This window comes from Zingiber officinale, chromosome 1A (assembly GCF_018446385.1).
Source record: "Zingiber officinale cultivar Zhangliang chromosome 1A, Zo_v1.1, whole genome shotgun sequence".
Lineage (NCBI taxonomy): Eukaryota > Viridiplantae > Streptophyta > Magnoliopsida > Zingiberales > Zingiberaceae > Zingiber > Zingiber officinale.
The window spans coordinates 42,385,424-42,401,125 of NC_055987.1; the positions used below are offsets into that span (position 1 = coordinate 42,385,424).

General features: G+C 46.4%; 1 pseudogene; it reads right to left on the minus strand.

Annotated features, from left to right (window-relative positions):
• Positions 1-15,702, minus strand: part of LOC121997705 — a 74,352-nt pseudogene that overhangs the window by 8,348 nt on the left and 50,302 nt on the right.

Sequence of the window (15,702 nt, forward strand, 5' to 3'; positions counted from 1 at the left end):
TGAAGCCAGAAAGAGAAATAAAGGTATCCTTATTAGACAAGAAGAGTATGATGCCAGGAAGAGAAATAAAGGTATCCTTCCGAGTTCACTGAGCCCTTCATCTGTTGACAAATACCAAAATTCAGAATAACCATGCAAGACCTAACACTAATCTAATAGAATGCAACATAAAAATTACTGGAACGAACAAAAAGAAACTGGTATTGTATTTGACAAACTACCTGTTGGTTCTGAATAACAAATGCTTCCTCAAGAGATGGTCTCAACAATTCCATCATTTGTGAATCAGAGAAGTCATAGCATATATGTTCAAGTATATCTTTGTCAGCAACAAAACCTATAGCTCGGAAAATAATTATTATAGGGATATCAGCTCAAATGTATGGGAGTGTAGCTCGAATATATTGTCCAGATGAACCTTGATCTTGTCCGAGCTCTGAGTCGACAGACGCTGGGGACGTGGCGCTCTCCGTTGTCCTTCGGTGTCGAGGTTGACCTCCGGCGAACCTGCAAAGAAGCCGAGCCGGGAGGGGTTTCCCGGCGACGACCCTCCGACGCTCAAGTCAGGCAACGAAGAAGCAGAGTAACGTTACTGTGGCTACAGTGATCAAGATTACATACCTCCGCCGAAGTCTAGGGGTCTTTATATAGGACCCCGGGGAGGCGCGGGCACGCTTCTCGATGCGTGCACGCTTCCTCAAACATACCTCAGTAGGTCGTGTCAGAAAAGCATGTGTGACGCCATTCCACAATCGTCCGAGCATATCCCGGATGTGACGGTGGAAGCTTCCACCGTACGATACTCTGTCCACTCCTGCCGCCAACCATGCTGTTTGTCAGCGGCAAGTGTCTCGAGAACGAAGTTACCAGTTGTCATTTTTGTCTCTTTGTGCCCTTACTTATCTCCGGGCCGAGCGGACCAGCCGCTTGGCGCTCATAGCCTTTGGGAATGCTCCGGTACCTTAGACTGGGCGGGAAAGCCCTGCTCATGTGCTCGGATGGGATTGCGCCTTCTTGCCCTGTGACTCGGCAGCTCGGCCTGGCCGCTCGGCTTAGAGACTCTTTTACCTTGAGCATCGGAAACCCGCCCCATGGTCGGGCTGTCTTTCGTCCGGCCGCCTGGGAGACCCAGGCCGGGTGCCCGGTCAACCAGATGTCCGGGGATGGTCCGCCAGTCCGCTCGGCGTGACCTTGGTGTTGACCCTCTTGACCTTTGACCTCCACGTGTCATTGACCCCCTACTACAGAGGGTCCCTCATCCTTATTACCGGATCACATGCCTCCCTCTCAAGTCTAGTCGAAGGAGGCGCCGAGTCCGACTGACTGGACTATGAGTTTGGCCGAGCGTGTGCCTCCGCTCAACCACTATGGGGTCGAATCGCACCGGTCGGCTGAAAGCCGAGGACTGTCCAATCGGCTTGTGATTGTATCCGGGGATCTTCTTGGAATGCGTGTAAATCTCCGCCATTATGGTTGAGCACGCGGGTTCTGCCTCGTGATGGGGCTCATTAAATGCCCTCCTCTGACTAAGTGCCACGTGGCACAGGTGATGTCATTGTACGGCCGCCGCCTTACTCTCGAAGCGACGTCCGTTAGTTTGAAATGAACGGTGTGATGTGGGCCTCGGTCCCTATGACCTGCATCTGACGGCTTAGGACGATCGGGCATACCCCTATAAAGCCTTCGCCTTTCTCCTTCGCCGCACCTCCGCTTTCTTGTTTGCAACGTTCTCACTACGTTACTCTCCTCGGTGACCTCATCCATCGGCCCTCCGGCGAACCCTCGTCTTCTTCCTTCGATCTTCTTGTCTGTAAGGTTCTTTTGCCTTTCTTTCTTTGATTCCTGTGTTTTCTTCGCGCTCTTGGCCGCGTTTCGTCTTTTGGTTACTGCTTTGCTCATCTTCTCGCTCGCGCCTTTGCTTTCTCTTTCTCTTTCTGCTTCCTCCATTACTCTGGCGATGGCAAGTTCCTCTCAACCCGCAGACCTCGCTCTCGGCCCATGGTATACCACCATGGAGTCGCGATTCGATCGGCGTGATGCCGAGAGCCTGATGAATGCTTTTGATATCCCTTCCGATTTTGAACTGATTTTACCTTCACCTTCCGCTCGGCCGCACAAACCTCCGAGCAGCGCCTTTTGTCTTTTCCGCGACCAATTCGTAGTCCGTCTGCGGTTTCCCCTCCACCCCTTCATCGTTGAAGTTTGCAACTCTTTTGGCATTCCACTCGCCCAATTGGTTCCCAACACTTTTCGCCTCCTGTGCGGAGTTGTGGTCTTATTTAAGATACACAACATTCCCCTCCGCCCGGAGGTCTTCTATTATTTTCATTATCCCAAGCAGTCCGAGCCGAGCACTTATCTGTTTCAAGCTCGGCCCGGCTTAGTCTTTTTTAATAAGCTGTCCTCTTCCAACAAACATTGGAAAGAGAACTTTTTCTACCTTCGTATTCCCGGGCGGCTCCCCTTCCGTACGAAATGGCAGGTCGGACCACCCATCTCCCCCGAGTTGAAGAAATATAAGACCCGACCGGACTACCTTCAAGCAGCGAATCTGCTAGCCGGTTTGAAGCTCGACATCAACAAGCTTCTACCTGAAGGAGTAATGTATATATTCGGTTTGAGTCCGAGCCGGACCCCGCTCCCGAGCAGCTTTGGTAAGAACTTCACTTGTACATTTGCCTTGAGTTCTAACTGATTTCTTTCTCCTTTCCTTGCAGCGAACATCGTAATGGAGTCTGTGCTGTTCGGGATCTTGAAAAATAAAGCGACCGTGCTCGAAGCAACAGCGGCAAAGGAAATGGAGCAACTGGGTATTGCTCCAGTCGGCTCTCACGAGGGTGAGAGCGAGACAAATGCAGGGGAGTCGGCCACTCAGGCTTCGCCTGCGGAGGCGACTGGTGGTGCGACTTCTGGCAAAGAACCAACCGTTCGGGAGGAGGACTCCGAACTGGAGGACGAGCTCCCGCTCGACAGGAAAAGAAAGCGTGTTGAGAAGCCTCTTCGCTTGGCCACTTCTGCAGTGCAAGTGTCCGATCGGACGGGCACCGCATCTCAATGCAGCAAAGCGCCATCGGTCGAGGCGCTCTCCTCCAACCGGACCCCCTCTCAACTGGATGCGCCTGTGGCCGCCATCGAAGCGGTACCGGTCAGCTCTCTTCCTCTTGTACCCCGCCGAGTTCGCCGCTCGGGCATCCTATCTATAATGTCCAGCCCGGCTTCCAATCTCTCGGCGTCCGCTCACACGACTCCAGGCCGGCGCCGCACTATTAGGGTCACACTGCACCTCCCCACTGAGGCGTTTATGGCCGAGTCCGATCGGCCGACAACTCCTGAACATATGATCACCATCAAGGGGCCCCTCGCTGAGATGTGGGCGGACGCCCGGGCCCGAGTAGCCATGATACCGCTCGACAAGCTGGCTAACAGTCATATGCAGCAGTCCACAGGGGTAAGGTTCCTTTCTGCCCTTTTATGTAGCCTTCCCGGTCGACCTTTTAACATGCCTTTGTATAACATAGATGGGTGGAAGAAATTGTTGTTGCCAACCGCTTGGCAATGGTGGAGGAGGAGCTGAAAAGACTGAAGAGTCCGGGCAGCCCGTCTTCTTCTCGAGGCCCTTCTTATGCTGAGCTGCAGAAGGAGCTCGAAAAAACCAAGGACCTGTTAGAAGCCGAGCGGAAGAAGACGGCCGATCAGGCATACATGCTGGACTAGCTCAACAAGCAGGTCAAGACTTATGACCACAAGATCAAGCTCGCCACCACTCGGAAGAACACCGCCATCGCCGATCTGGATAAGAAGAATGTGGAAGCCCGAGCGCTGGAGCAGCGTGTGAAAGAGCGGGCCGAGCTGCTAGAAGGAGAGCAGAAAGGCCACTCGGAGGAGGTGACCAAACTCAAAGACAATGTGAAGGCCCTGCAGGAGGCTCTGGATGCTTCCCGTGCCACCTTCAAGGAGTACCAAGAAGCGGAGCCAGGCCGCGTCGCAACTCTGAGGCAAAAATACATCCGCTCGGTGGAGTTTGTGGAGAAGGTTTGCGACCGGCTGGTCATCGCCTTCGAGTTGGCCATCACCGCCACTGCGGACTATCTGAAGTCCAAAGGTCAGCTCCCCGACTCCGTGGTCATCCCTGCTACAGAGCATGCGGCGCTTCTCACTACCACCCGAAACATATTTTCAACTACCTTGAATGAAGTATTTTCTGTAATTCTACCGATCGGCTAGACTTTAATTTTAATGAGTGGCATCTGTAACTTTATCCCCGGTCGGCGGACTTTTAAAAGCAATTTTTAAATGAATGCCAACTTTTGCTGCGTTAGCCTTCCATTTTGGGTGTTCCTTGTAACTGTGTCGACCGGTCTCTCGACCTTTTTCCCGCAGGGAATTTCTTAACTTTGTCGATCGGTCAAACGACCTACCACTCTGCCTGGGACTTCTATGAGTTTTTCGCTGTAGTGTTTTTCTTTACTGCGTCGATCGGTCAAATGACTTTCCATTTTACATGGACTTTCTACTAGTGTCTCGCTGAAGTGCTTCAACGCGACGCTGCCTCGTCTGGGGGGTTTTTAGTCGCCAGTCCGATTTTAGAGTTTAATGTCGCCGCTCGACGGTCTTCAAGCCGGGGAGTTTATAGTCGCCGGTCCGACTCTAGAGTTTAACGTCGCCGCTCGACGGTCTTCAAGCCGAGGGGTTTATAGTCGCCGATCCGACTCTAGAGTTTAACGTCGCCGCTCGACGGTCTTCAAGCCGGGGGGTTTATAGTCGCCGGTCCGACTCTAGAGTTTAACGTCGTCGCTCGACAGTCTTCATGTAGGTTGCCATTCGGTGAACAATTTTTCTTATCTTCAATCCTGCAGCCAAAGGATACATACGAACGGAACGTACATGAAATGAATTACACTGGTGCACCTTTTATCCAGCACGGTACGGCTGGAGGTGGTTTGCGCTCCATGGTCGATCTAGCCGCCGTCTGCCTTCATCTTCCAAGTAGTAGGCACCCGATCGGAGCTTCTCGACGACTTTAAAGGGCCCCGTCCAGGGAGCTACCATTTTGCTCACATCGCCGACCGGCTTCACCTTCTTCTATACAAGATCACCTACCTGGAATGCTCTGGGAATTACACGCCTGTTGTAATTCTGCTTCATTCTCTACCTGTACGCCATCAGCCGGATGGCTGCTTTAGCTCTTGCTTCGTCCACTAGGTCCAACTCCAGCTGCCTCCGCTCGGCATTGTCCTCATCATAGCTTTGGATCCGATCGGACTCCACTCCGACCTCGATTGGGACAACCGCTTCGCCGCCATACACCAAGTGGAACGGTGTTACTCCCATTCCCTCCTTTGGGGTTGTGCGGATGGCCCATAGTACGCCGGGCAGCTCGTCCACCCAGCTTCCTCCTATGTGGTCGAGCCGAACCCGAAGTATTCGCAGGATCTCCCGATTGGCCACTTCGGCTTGACCGTTGCTCTGAGGATACGCCACGGAAGTGAAGTGTTGTTCGATGTCGTATCCTTTGCACTATTCTCCTAGCTCCTGACCAACGAATTGTCGGCCGTTATTCGAGATGAGTCGACGAGAGATGCTGAACCGACAGATTATATGCTGCCAGATGAACTTTTTGACCATCTGCTCGGTTATCTTGGCTAGTGGTTCGGCTTCGACCCATTTGGAGAAGTCGACTGCCACTAGTAGAAATCTCCGCTGACCGGTTTCCATGGGGAAAGGCCCTTGTAAAATATCAAAAATAGGCAAATATTAATAAGGGAATTTTCTGGATTTTTTGGAAATTTTTCGGGAATTTTTCGGAGCTCGTATGGATGAGTTAACGGGGATAAAAACGGGGCCCGGGAGAGCCTATTTAGGCTACCCTATTTAAGCGAGGAATTGTTTATTTATTTATTTTATTTCTTTACTTTTCTTTTATTTCTCCGTTTCTTTTCCGCGCCGAACCCCGCGTGCCCGACACCCCGCCATGCCCGATTCTTCTTCTCCGCGCGCCCGACGCCGATCTGCCCTAACCGCAATCGAGCGGTTTCTTCTTCCTCGTGTACAAAGCCGTGGCCAAGGAAACCTTATGCCATGTTTCCCTCTGATTCGTGCATTTCCTCGTGCCAAGCAGCGTCGACCTGAGCCCTAGGTGCCGACGCCGCCGACGCCCTCTCCGATCTCCTCTGTGCCCGCTACTGAGACTCCTGGCCGAGCTTCCACCGTGCCCTAGCCCCTCTCAGCGGATAGCCGGCTGCCAACGCTCGAAGCCATTGATGCCAGTGATCGAGGGCAAGCCACTGCCAATTTGCAGCCTTTGCCCTAGCCGACGCCACCACCGCCGCTCCTCCTCAACCCTAGTGCCGGTCACCGTTTTCTTCCTCTGTGCTTGTGCCTAGCTAGTCACAGGCGCCTGTCACCCCTTGCCGTGGAGATCCCAGCACCGCCGCGGCTACCACTGCCCTAGTTCTTTACTGCCGTGCAGAGCCCCCTTCTGATCTGCCCTAGATCTGTCGAAGCCCTCCAAGCCGTGCCTTAGACCTCTCTATCGGGTCATCCTTCTTCGTCATCAGATGCCGACAGGAAGAAAGCTACCGACACAAGTTTAGGGTAAACATTGATTTAGTCTTATTTAGTTGAGGAATTCACTGTGAATTTAGGCATTTAAACTATGCTAGGTGCCTGATTTTAGGAATGTTGATCTGTTGGGCAGCAACTTGACCTAATGTCACTACCCACCATTTGATCGGATCTGCTGCCATCATTGAAAAGAGGAAAATTAGGTAAAGATCCTTGTTGACTTTAATAATTGATGTGTGAATTAGGTTTATGTGTATGTGTTGATTTAAAGTTTTATCCTAATTAGGGTTAGAGATTTTATTTAGCTATTTATGAGAATTATAGCTACATAAAATATATTTAAATTGGTAACACAGGACTGTGACGCGAGACGATTATCTCAACGTCAGATTTGGATCAGATTGGACTTTCTTATTGGAGGCGGGTACTTTTGACTTTATGTCTTTGATATGCATAGTAGTGAAGTTAACAAATAGCAATAATTATGTTTCTTATTTGCTTCGGTTAGTCACTACCCGATACCTGTTATATGCTTGGTTGATTGCTTGTTTTGCATCTCATGTTATTACTTACTTGATTATACATGCTTATAGGGGTAATGATATAACCATGCTTCACCATGTTCAGAACCTAGGTGTGATACCTTATCTGATTTGTGTACTCTAGATATGATTTATTGACTATGGTTCACATCATATATGTATATAGATTGGTTCAGTATATTACCATGCTTAGTGTCATGCACCATTCGCATGATTGCATGCTGTGTGATAGATTGCTCCATTATTGTTGAGCACATCGCCAGTTTCATCACTGTTCGGTGCTCCGTTGTGATGCTCATGGGTAGCATGACGCAGCGTGGTAGCATGTCAGTTTGCTCGTTCGGTGCTCCGTTGGTTCGCTCATGGGTAGTGTAATTGCAGTGTGGTAGCTCGTCGAGATCCTTTCCCGTCATCGTGTACCGGGAGATGAGAGCATTGCACTCCCCCATTTATGATTTGGGGTAGGAGTATATGTGTACTTCGACAGCATCCCGTCCACTCGGTCACTCATCAAGAGTAGTGATGCAGAGTGCTCGGTTGTCACAACCCTACCCACTCGGTCCCACCATTGGATGTGAGATGGCTGACTGGCGTCAGGGGTGACCATGACTGCATTGACATCATACGCATTGATGCATTTATTTCTTGTGATTGTGTTTGCTGCATTTATTTGCTGGATATTGGTTGGATGCCCATGCTTGACATGCATACAGGATTTCTATACCTCTCGGACTGTTTATCCTTGTACCAGGTCCTGGTTAGTACAATATTCTCCTGGTTATTTCAGTTTGCATTTACCTTCATTACGTCAGGAGACTGTACGCATGATTAGTGTTAGTTGTTATTTCCTTACTATGTATATCAGTTGTACCTGCTGAGTGTTGGACTCACTGTAAAATACCGGAAAATAGACGAATATTAATAAGGGAATTTTCCGGAATTTTTGAAAATTTTTCGGGAATTTTTCGGAGCTCGTATGGACGAGTTGACGGGGATAAAAACGGGGTCCGGAAAAGCCTGTTTAGGCTATCCATAATTACATTTTCTTTTTCTTAATTTCTTTATTTGTTCTTTCTCGCCGAAAAATCCCCGCGTGCCTCTCTTCTCCCTCACTCCCGAACCCGACGTCAAAAGGAGCCCTAACCGCCGGCCACTCGGCGGTTCTCTCCTCTTCTCCTCTCCTCTGCCGCCACCACAGCCGACGCCGAGCATCGGCCACAAGAGCTCCAGCGACTGCCTTTGTGCCCTAGCGTTGGCCCGCCGCCGAGCCCTAGCCGCATCGTCGCCACTCCGACCCAGCGCCGCCGGTCCAAAGAGCCCTAGCGTCGACCACCGGAAGCCTCTACCTTCCTTCCCCTCTGATCTTTGCGCCGATCGCCCTCTTCCCCCGTACGGAGCAGTGCTGACGCCGGAGTAGGGGTGTTGCTGTTCTTGCTGTGCCCTAGATCGCCGGCGTGGAAGGGACAATTAGGACTCCGAGGGTAAGCTACCGATCCTTCCTCTTTTCTGATCTATGATTGGTGCCCTAGATTGTGCCTTCTTTCTCAGTTCTTCTTCTTGTTATCGCCAGTGTAGCCCTAGCCGAGACCTAGGTGCTGAATTCTTCCTTGGTGTGCCACTTCCGAGTGCGAGTTTGTTGCTTCCTTTGGTTCTCACTCAGTGTACTCCTCTCTGCCCTAATCTGCCGCCGGCAGAGTTCCTACTTTCCGCACGAAGCTAGTAAAGCCAAGCCCTAGTTTCCCGATTGCTTCTGCCCTAGAGTCGGTTGCCACTACTTCTGTGCCAGCCGACGCCACTGCCCTAGTGCTCTCTGCCTTGGTCATATCCACGGTGAGGTGTAGCTTGGTTGGAAATTCTGTATGTTTAAGAATGTGGATTAATTACTGTTTTGGTTTGTTCGTTTTGTTCCAATAGCAATTTATCTTTGTTGGCTGTAAACAATCCTAATTGGGCAACAACTTTGTGACTTCCAGCAGCGGTTGAATTGAGGTAAGGTTTATGGTTTTGATCTTTGTGTTAGATTATTGCTAGTTGTGTTAGCAATAATTATTGATTTAGGTTTAAAAATTGTATAACGGTGTAGTTGGGGTTAATGAAACTAACCCTAACTGGTCAGTGGATTAGAAATTAGTTTAGCTATTTGTTTATAATTAAATTAGCTAAACTGTGCGATTTAACACAGGACTTTGACGCGAGACGAGTATCTCGGAGTCAGATTGGACCTTTCTATTTTCGGAGGCGGGTACTTTTGACTTATTGTCTTTGATATGCTTAGTAATGAAATTAACATGTTGCATTAATTGTGTTTCTTATTTGTTTCGGTTAATCACTACCCAATACATGTTACCTGTTTGATTGGTTGTTTGTTTGCATCTCGTATTGATCTCGTACCTGATTTTTCATGCTCATGGGTAGTGATATAACCATGTTTCACATGTTCAGGACCTAAGTTTGATATATTATTGATCAGTATATCTTGATATGATTTATTCACTATGGTGCCCATTGTTATATGTCCAGAGGTTGGTTTAGTATATTACCATGCTTAGTGACATGCACCATTTGCATGATCGCATGCTGTGCGATAGATTGCTCCATTATTGTTGAGCACATTGCCAGTTTCATCACTGTTCGGTGCTCCGTTGTGACGCTCATGGATAGCGTGACACAGCGTGGTAGCACGTCAGTTTGGCTCTTCCGGTGCTCCGTTGATCCGCTCATGGGTAGTGTGACGCAGCGTGTAGCACGTTAGAGATCCCTCCCCGTCATAGCGTACCGGGAGATGAGAGCATTGCGCTCCCCCATTTATGATTTGGGGTAGGAGTACGTATGTACTCCGACAGCATCCCGTCCACTCGGTCACTCATCAGGGGTAGTGATGCAGAGTGCACGGTTATCACAGCTCTACCCACTCGGTCCCACTTTTGTTATGAGTTGGCTGACTGCGTCAGGGGTGACCATGACATTGGCATCATATGCATGATGCATTTATTGTTTGTGATTGTGTTTGCTGCATTTATATGCTGCATATTGTTTGGATACCTATGTTTGACATGCACACAGGTCTTCTATACCTTTCGGACTGTTTGTCCTTATACCGGGTCCTGGTTAGTACAGATTCTCTCCTGTCTACTTCGGTTTGCATTTATCTTTATTTTTATCAGGAGCCTGTACGCATGATTAGTGCTAGGTGTTATTTCTTTACTTTGCATATCAATTGTACCTGCTGAGTGTTGGACTCACCCCACCTCCATTGTTGATATATTTTCAGGTTGATGCTGTCAGGAGAGAGTTCCAGTTGCTGGTCCCTGCAGACCTCGAGGATATGATTGGTTTTCGTTTGGTTTCTTTTCTGTTCTAGACTGTTTTGAACTTGTTATGTTTTGGATTATTTTACTTATGGACATTGTATGGATTTTATTATGTCGATGGATTTGGATTTGGATTTATTCTACTACATGCCTGCCTGGACGGCAGAAGAGGTGAGTTCTTCGGATTTGAGCTTTACGAGTGTAGTGGAGTAGGGTTGATTTCGAGTCAGGGTATTATCTTTCTGTTTACTTATATAAATTGCGTGGTGATGGTTTATTTTGTTGTTATTATTCCAGCCGCATGTGGCTGAGGTATTTAGTGCTTGTAGAAAAGTTTCAGATTGTCCACCGTACAGGGGAGATGCTGCCGAAATTTTCTCGGACAGGGACTCCTCTGGGGCGTGACAATTTAGTGGTATCAGAGCACAGGTATACGATCTTTTGTTTTCGTATTTTTGATGTTTGGGATAACCTGATACGAATTTATTTACTTGGTATCAGAGCGCCAGAGTTCGGCGACGCTTGTTGGATTTCCGTGTTTTGGTTTTTCGAGATTTATCTGATACCAATTTATTGGTATCAGAGCAGGTTATGGATACCTGCTTTTGGTGTTCTGGATTTTTGGATGTCTATTTCGGTTTGTACGGATTTTCGTTATGGTTATGTTTCGGACTTCCGTTTCGGATTATATGGATTTTCGGCAATTTTCTCGTTCGGAATTTTTAGGTCAGAAGTTGGGGACTGGACAGCGATGGAACATCTCCAGACGGCAAATAGGTATGATGTTTATTTTATGATAGTTAGGACATCTATTAGCACTTTATCTTTATTACCTGTCTGGTTGTTGTAGCCATATTACATGTGATGGGTTAGCCACTGATCATGGTCGTCCCTAATAGAGATTAAGGATTATAATCTCTGGTAATTTTTCATATCATACCATCAGTAGTTTTAGCTTCTGTTACTACTATTAGGAGATGGAGGCACATATCAGCCTCTGCTATTGTTAGCTGGGTAATGGATGATACCTATATATTCCTGTGGACTTAGCCAGTAGAATTTTTATACTCGTATCTTTTGGATATTAGGGTATCCGATACGATGAAAATTGGTTATTGGCGAGTTATTATGTTTGATCATTGTTGAGAATGATTTGAGGTTGAGGGATATTGGGATATCAGATATTGTGATGTGTTGATTTCTAATGATTTATGAGAGTAATGTTGTGTGGTTGTTTGATGATCTATTAGTGGATAACTATTTTGATGATCTATTATTTGGGTTGTTGTTGATGGTGACATAGTGAGTGTCATGTATGATATTCACAGGTTTGATGTTTATAGTTGGTGATCAGATTATAAATCGGGTGCTAGAGAGTTTATGGTATAGAGTGCCTATGAGATTTTAAATAAATCTGGTTAGTTGTGGTTAGTTAACAGAATGATAAAATTGATGTTTACTTCCTCTGATATTGGACTATGTGGATAAATAATGATTTGATGTTTTGAATGCTAACTTGCTCTCATGGGGAGTAGAGACTTATTCATCTGATATTATGTGGGCTAATATTTTTGAGGATAAAAATGAGAGTGTCTTGATGTTCTTGAATTATGACTTTTTCTTTTGGGTCGTACACATTTATACATATGATATTATGTGGGTTGACATTTTCTAGTTTGAGTTGATGTAATTAGTGTTGAATTGACCCATGAACTGATTTAGTTATTTGACAATTTATTTGGGGGTCAAGTTGTTATTTGCTCTGGTGTCTATAAAGATGGATTCCTTCGGATAGTTCTATATGGATTATGGATCAATGAACTAGTAGGATTTTTGTTGTGCTGCCTTTGGTTGTCATAGTTGAAAATTTTTCTGGGTCTGCTGAGTGGATACGTTGACCGTTGTGTTTGTTTATACAAGAAATTCATTTCTCTTCTCAAATATATATAATCTTATTAAAATTTCCATGAAGCAAAATGTCTCTAAACAGTGTATAAGTCGGGAAAACTGAGCAGTATTCTAAAGATGTACTAAACCTATATTTAGTATAAGATGGTTTCGAATTTACATGGATTTCTTTCAAGTATTACAATTATAATGGATACATGTATGGAACATGATATCCGGTTGATTATGATTGGATTGGTTTATGAATCCTGGCAAAAATTTTTGATCATATAACTCCCTATGAATGATTAGTAATGGTTTCAGATATTGAGGATATAAATTTTATTGAAGTATTAAATGTAACCAATTTTTCATAAATGTCAAGGCTGGATGAAAATGGTTGAGTATTGTGTCGGATTTGGATAACATAGAAGGTAAAATAAGGAATGTCAGGTTGATTGGATTAAGTATGTTGATTTTTGCATATCTATGAGGTGTGTACATATGATTATTATGTATTGTAGGAGTTCTTGATAGACGGTTTAAATTGCACGTAGTGGGTGTATACTTGTCCAGTTATGATTATTGTGGGTTTCTAGTAGATTATACCGGAGTGGTTAGGTATACATGTCTGATTGTTTATTGGAGGTATTTCGTCGATTAAATCTATGTTGTGAAATGTGCACATGTGTTTGAGTGTTTTATTGGAGGTATTTTATCGATTTAATCTGAGTTGTGATATGTGCAGATGTGTTCAGTGTAATATTCGAGGTATCTTGTTGATTATGTTTGTTCTGTGTGTACACTCGTGTCTATTATGAGTTGTTGGAAGTATCACACTGATTTATACCTGTGTTATGAGTGTGTTGGGTGTGTACTAATTAGAGGATCATGTTGATCATACCCTAGTTGTGTGTGCACGTGTGTCAGGTGCATTATTGGTAGTCTCATGATGATTCTACCTATGTTGAGTGTTTATCATTATGTCTTTGGTTGTACACCTTGTCAACTACTTCTTCTACTAATGAGTGACCCACTATGACGTGGAGAGAGTTGACAAGGGATTTGATATTCTTTCTAGGTTGTTATACCCTTGGCTGCCCACAATAATATGGGGTAGAGTGATCTCGTGCAATCTCTAGTTGGATAGTCAGGTGTCTTGGTCACTTGTGGGATGTTTGTGGTGGAGTGTTGCTCTCACCTATTGTGGATTGCTTGTAGTGGAGTATTGCCCCTATGTATATATTGTAGATACATATTACGGATTTGGTTGTGGTGGAGCGTTGCTCCCACATATTGAGGATTTCTTGTGGTAGAGCGTTGCTCCCACATATGTGGTATTTTCTGTGATGGAGCGTAGCTCTCACATTGGTGGATTTATTCTTGGTGATTTATATTATTGGTGATTGGATTTCAGATTTATTATCAGAGATCTTATGGTTAGGAATGTCTGTGATACGGACATTATGTGTCTTGGTTTTACCATTAGGGCTTGCAGAGCCTTAGATGTTTTCATGGACTCGATGATTGGGTATCCCTAGGATATTGGATCAGAATTCGTTATCGTTATTGACGACGTGGTGTTTTATTCCTAATCTGAGGTGTATCACGTACACTATCTTCGCATAGTTCTAAAGATGTTTCGATTAAAACGTCTATATGTGAAGATCAGTAATGCGTATTTTGGTGGTCTTTTGTGAGATGTTTGAGACACACGGTCACCAGTAGGAGTATACCGCGGTTCCACAGGAGAACGAGGTTGTTACCGTTGGGAGTAGACGGAGTCTATAGAAGAGGCTCGCAACTTCCTTGGTTTGGCTCGATATTTCCGGAGATACGTTGAGGGTTTCTCTCGGTTTGCTATGTCACTTACACGCTTGACCAGGAAAGGCGTGAAGTTCACTTGAACTGAGGATTATGAGATCAGCTTCCAGGAGCTGAAGTGGAGACTAGTGTCAGCTCTGATTTTTGGTTTTTACCTTCTGAAGAGGACGGATTCGAGCTCTATACTGACGCATCTCTACAGGGTTTGTGCGCTGTTTTAATGCAGCACGGCAGGGTAGTCTCCTACTTCTCGGTAGTTGAAGGAGCATGAGGAGAACTACCCAGTACATGACTTGTGGCTGGCTGCCATTATTTTGCCTTGAAGATTTGGCGGCAACATCTGTTCGGTATTACATTTGAGATTTTCACTGATCATAAGAGTCTCAAATATATATTTTTACCCAGAAGGAATTTAATCTCCGACAGAGGAGATGGATGGAGTTCCTGAAGGATTGTGACTGTACGATTGACTATCACCCGGGAAAAACTAATATGTTGCCGATACGCTTAGCAGGAAGTCCGGAGGGACTTTAGCTTGCCACCGAGTTGTGGTCATAGACTTGATTTAAGGTTTCTCCGATTTGGGTCTTGAGGGGTAAGGACAGACAGAGCAGGGTACTCTGGTTACCATGGTTGCTCAGTCGTTGATCAGGACGAGGATACGAGAGCCCTAGGCTGCTGATCAGTATTTGCAATTTATTTGCAGCCAGATAGCTTCCGGCAGTAGATCGAGTTCACACGAGACGAGGAGGGTGTTATACACTTCCGAGGTAGATTATGCGTACTTCAGTCTCATCCGGTCTTATAGGAGTTACTTTCGGAGGCTCATCGCTCATGATTTGCTGTCCACCCAGGCGGTACCCGTATGTACCAAGATTTGAGGCGTTTCTATTGGTAGAATGGTATAAAGAAAGACATCGCGTAATTTGTAGCGAGAGGTTTTGTTTGTTAGCAGGTGAAGGTTGAGCACCAGAGACCTGCAGGATTATTTCAGCGGATTCCTATTCCTGAGTGGAAATTAGAACATATTACTATGGACCTGGTGGTGGGTTTGCCGAGGACACGACGAGGCCATGACGCGATTTGGGTAATCGTTGATCGATTAACCAAATCCGTGCACTCGTTAGCGATCCGGAAGACTGATTTCCTGGTTCGATTGACAGATCTGTATTGCCGGGAGATTATCAGATTACATGGTGTCCCTTTGACTAGTATTTCGGATAGAGACCCCGGTTCACGTCTCGTGTCTGGCAGAGCCTGCAGCAGGCCTTGCGAACGCAGCTCTGTTTCAGTACAACTTTCCATCCGCAGACAGATGGACAGTCAGTGCGGACCATACAGATTCTAGAGGATTTGTTGAGGTCATGTATGTTGGATTTTTAGAGGCAGTTGGGAGGACCATTTGCCATTGGTAGTGTTCGCCTACAACAACGGTTTGCATTTGGCTATCCAGATGATACCGTTTGAAGCGTTGTATGGTAGGCCTTGTCGGACACCCACCCTCTGGGATGAGGTTGGGGAGGCCCAGTTGTTGGGACCTCATAGAGCTCAGCATGAGGCAGAGTTGGTCCGTA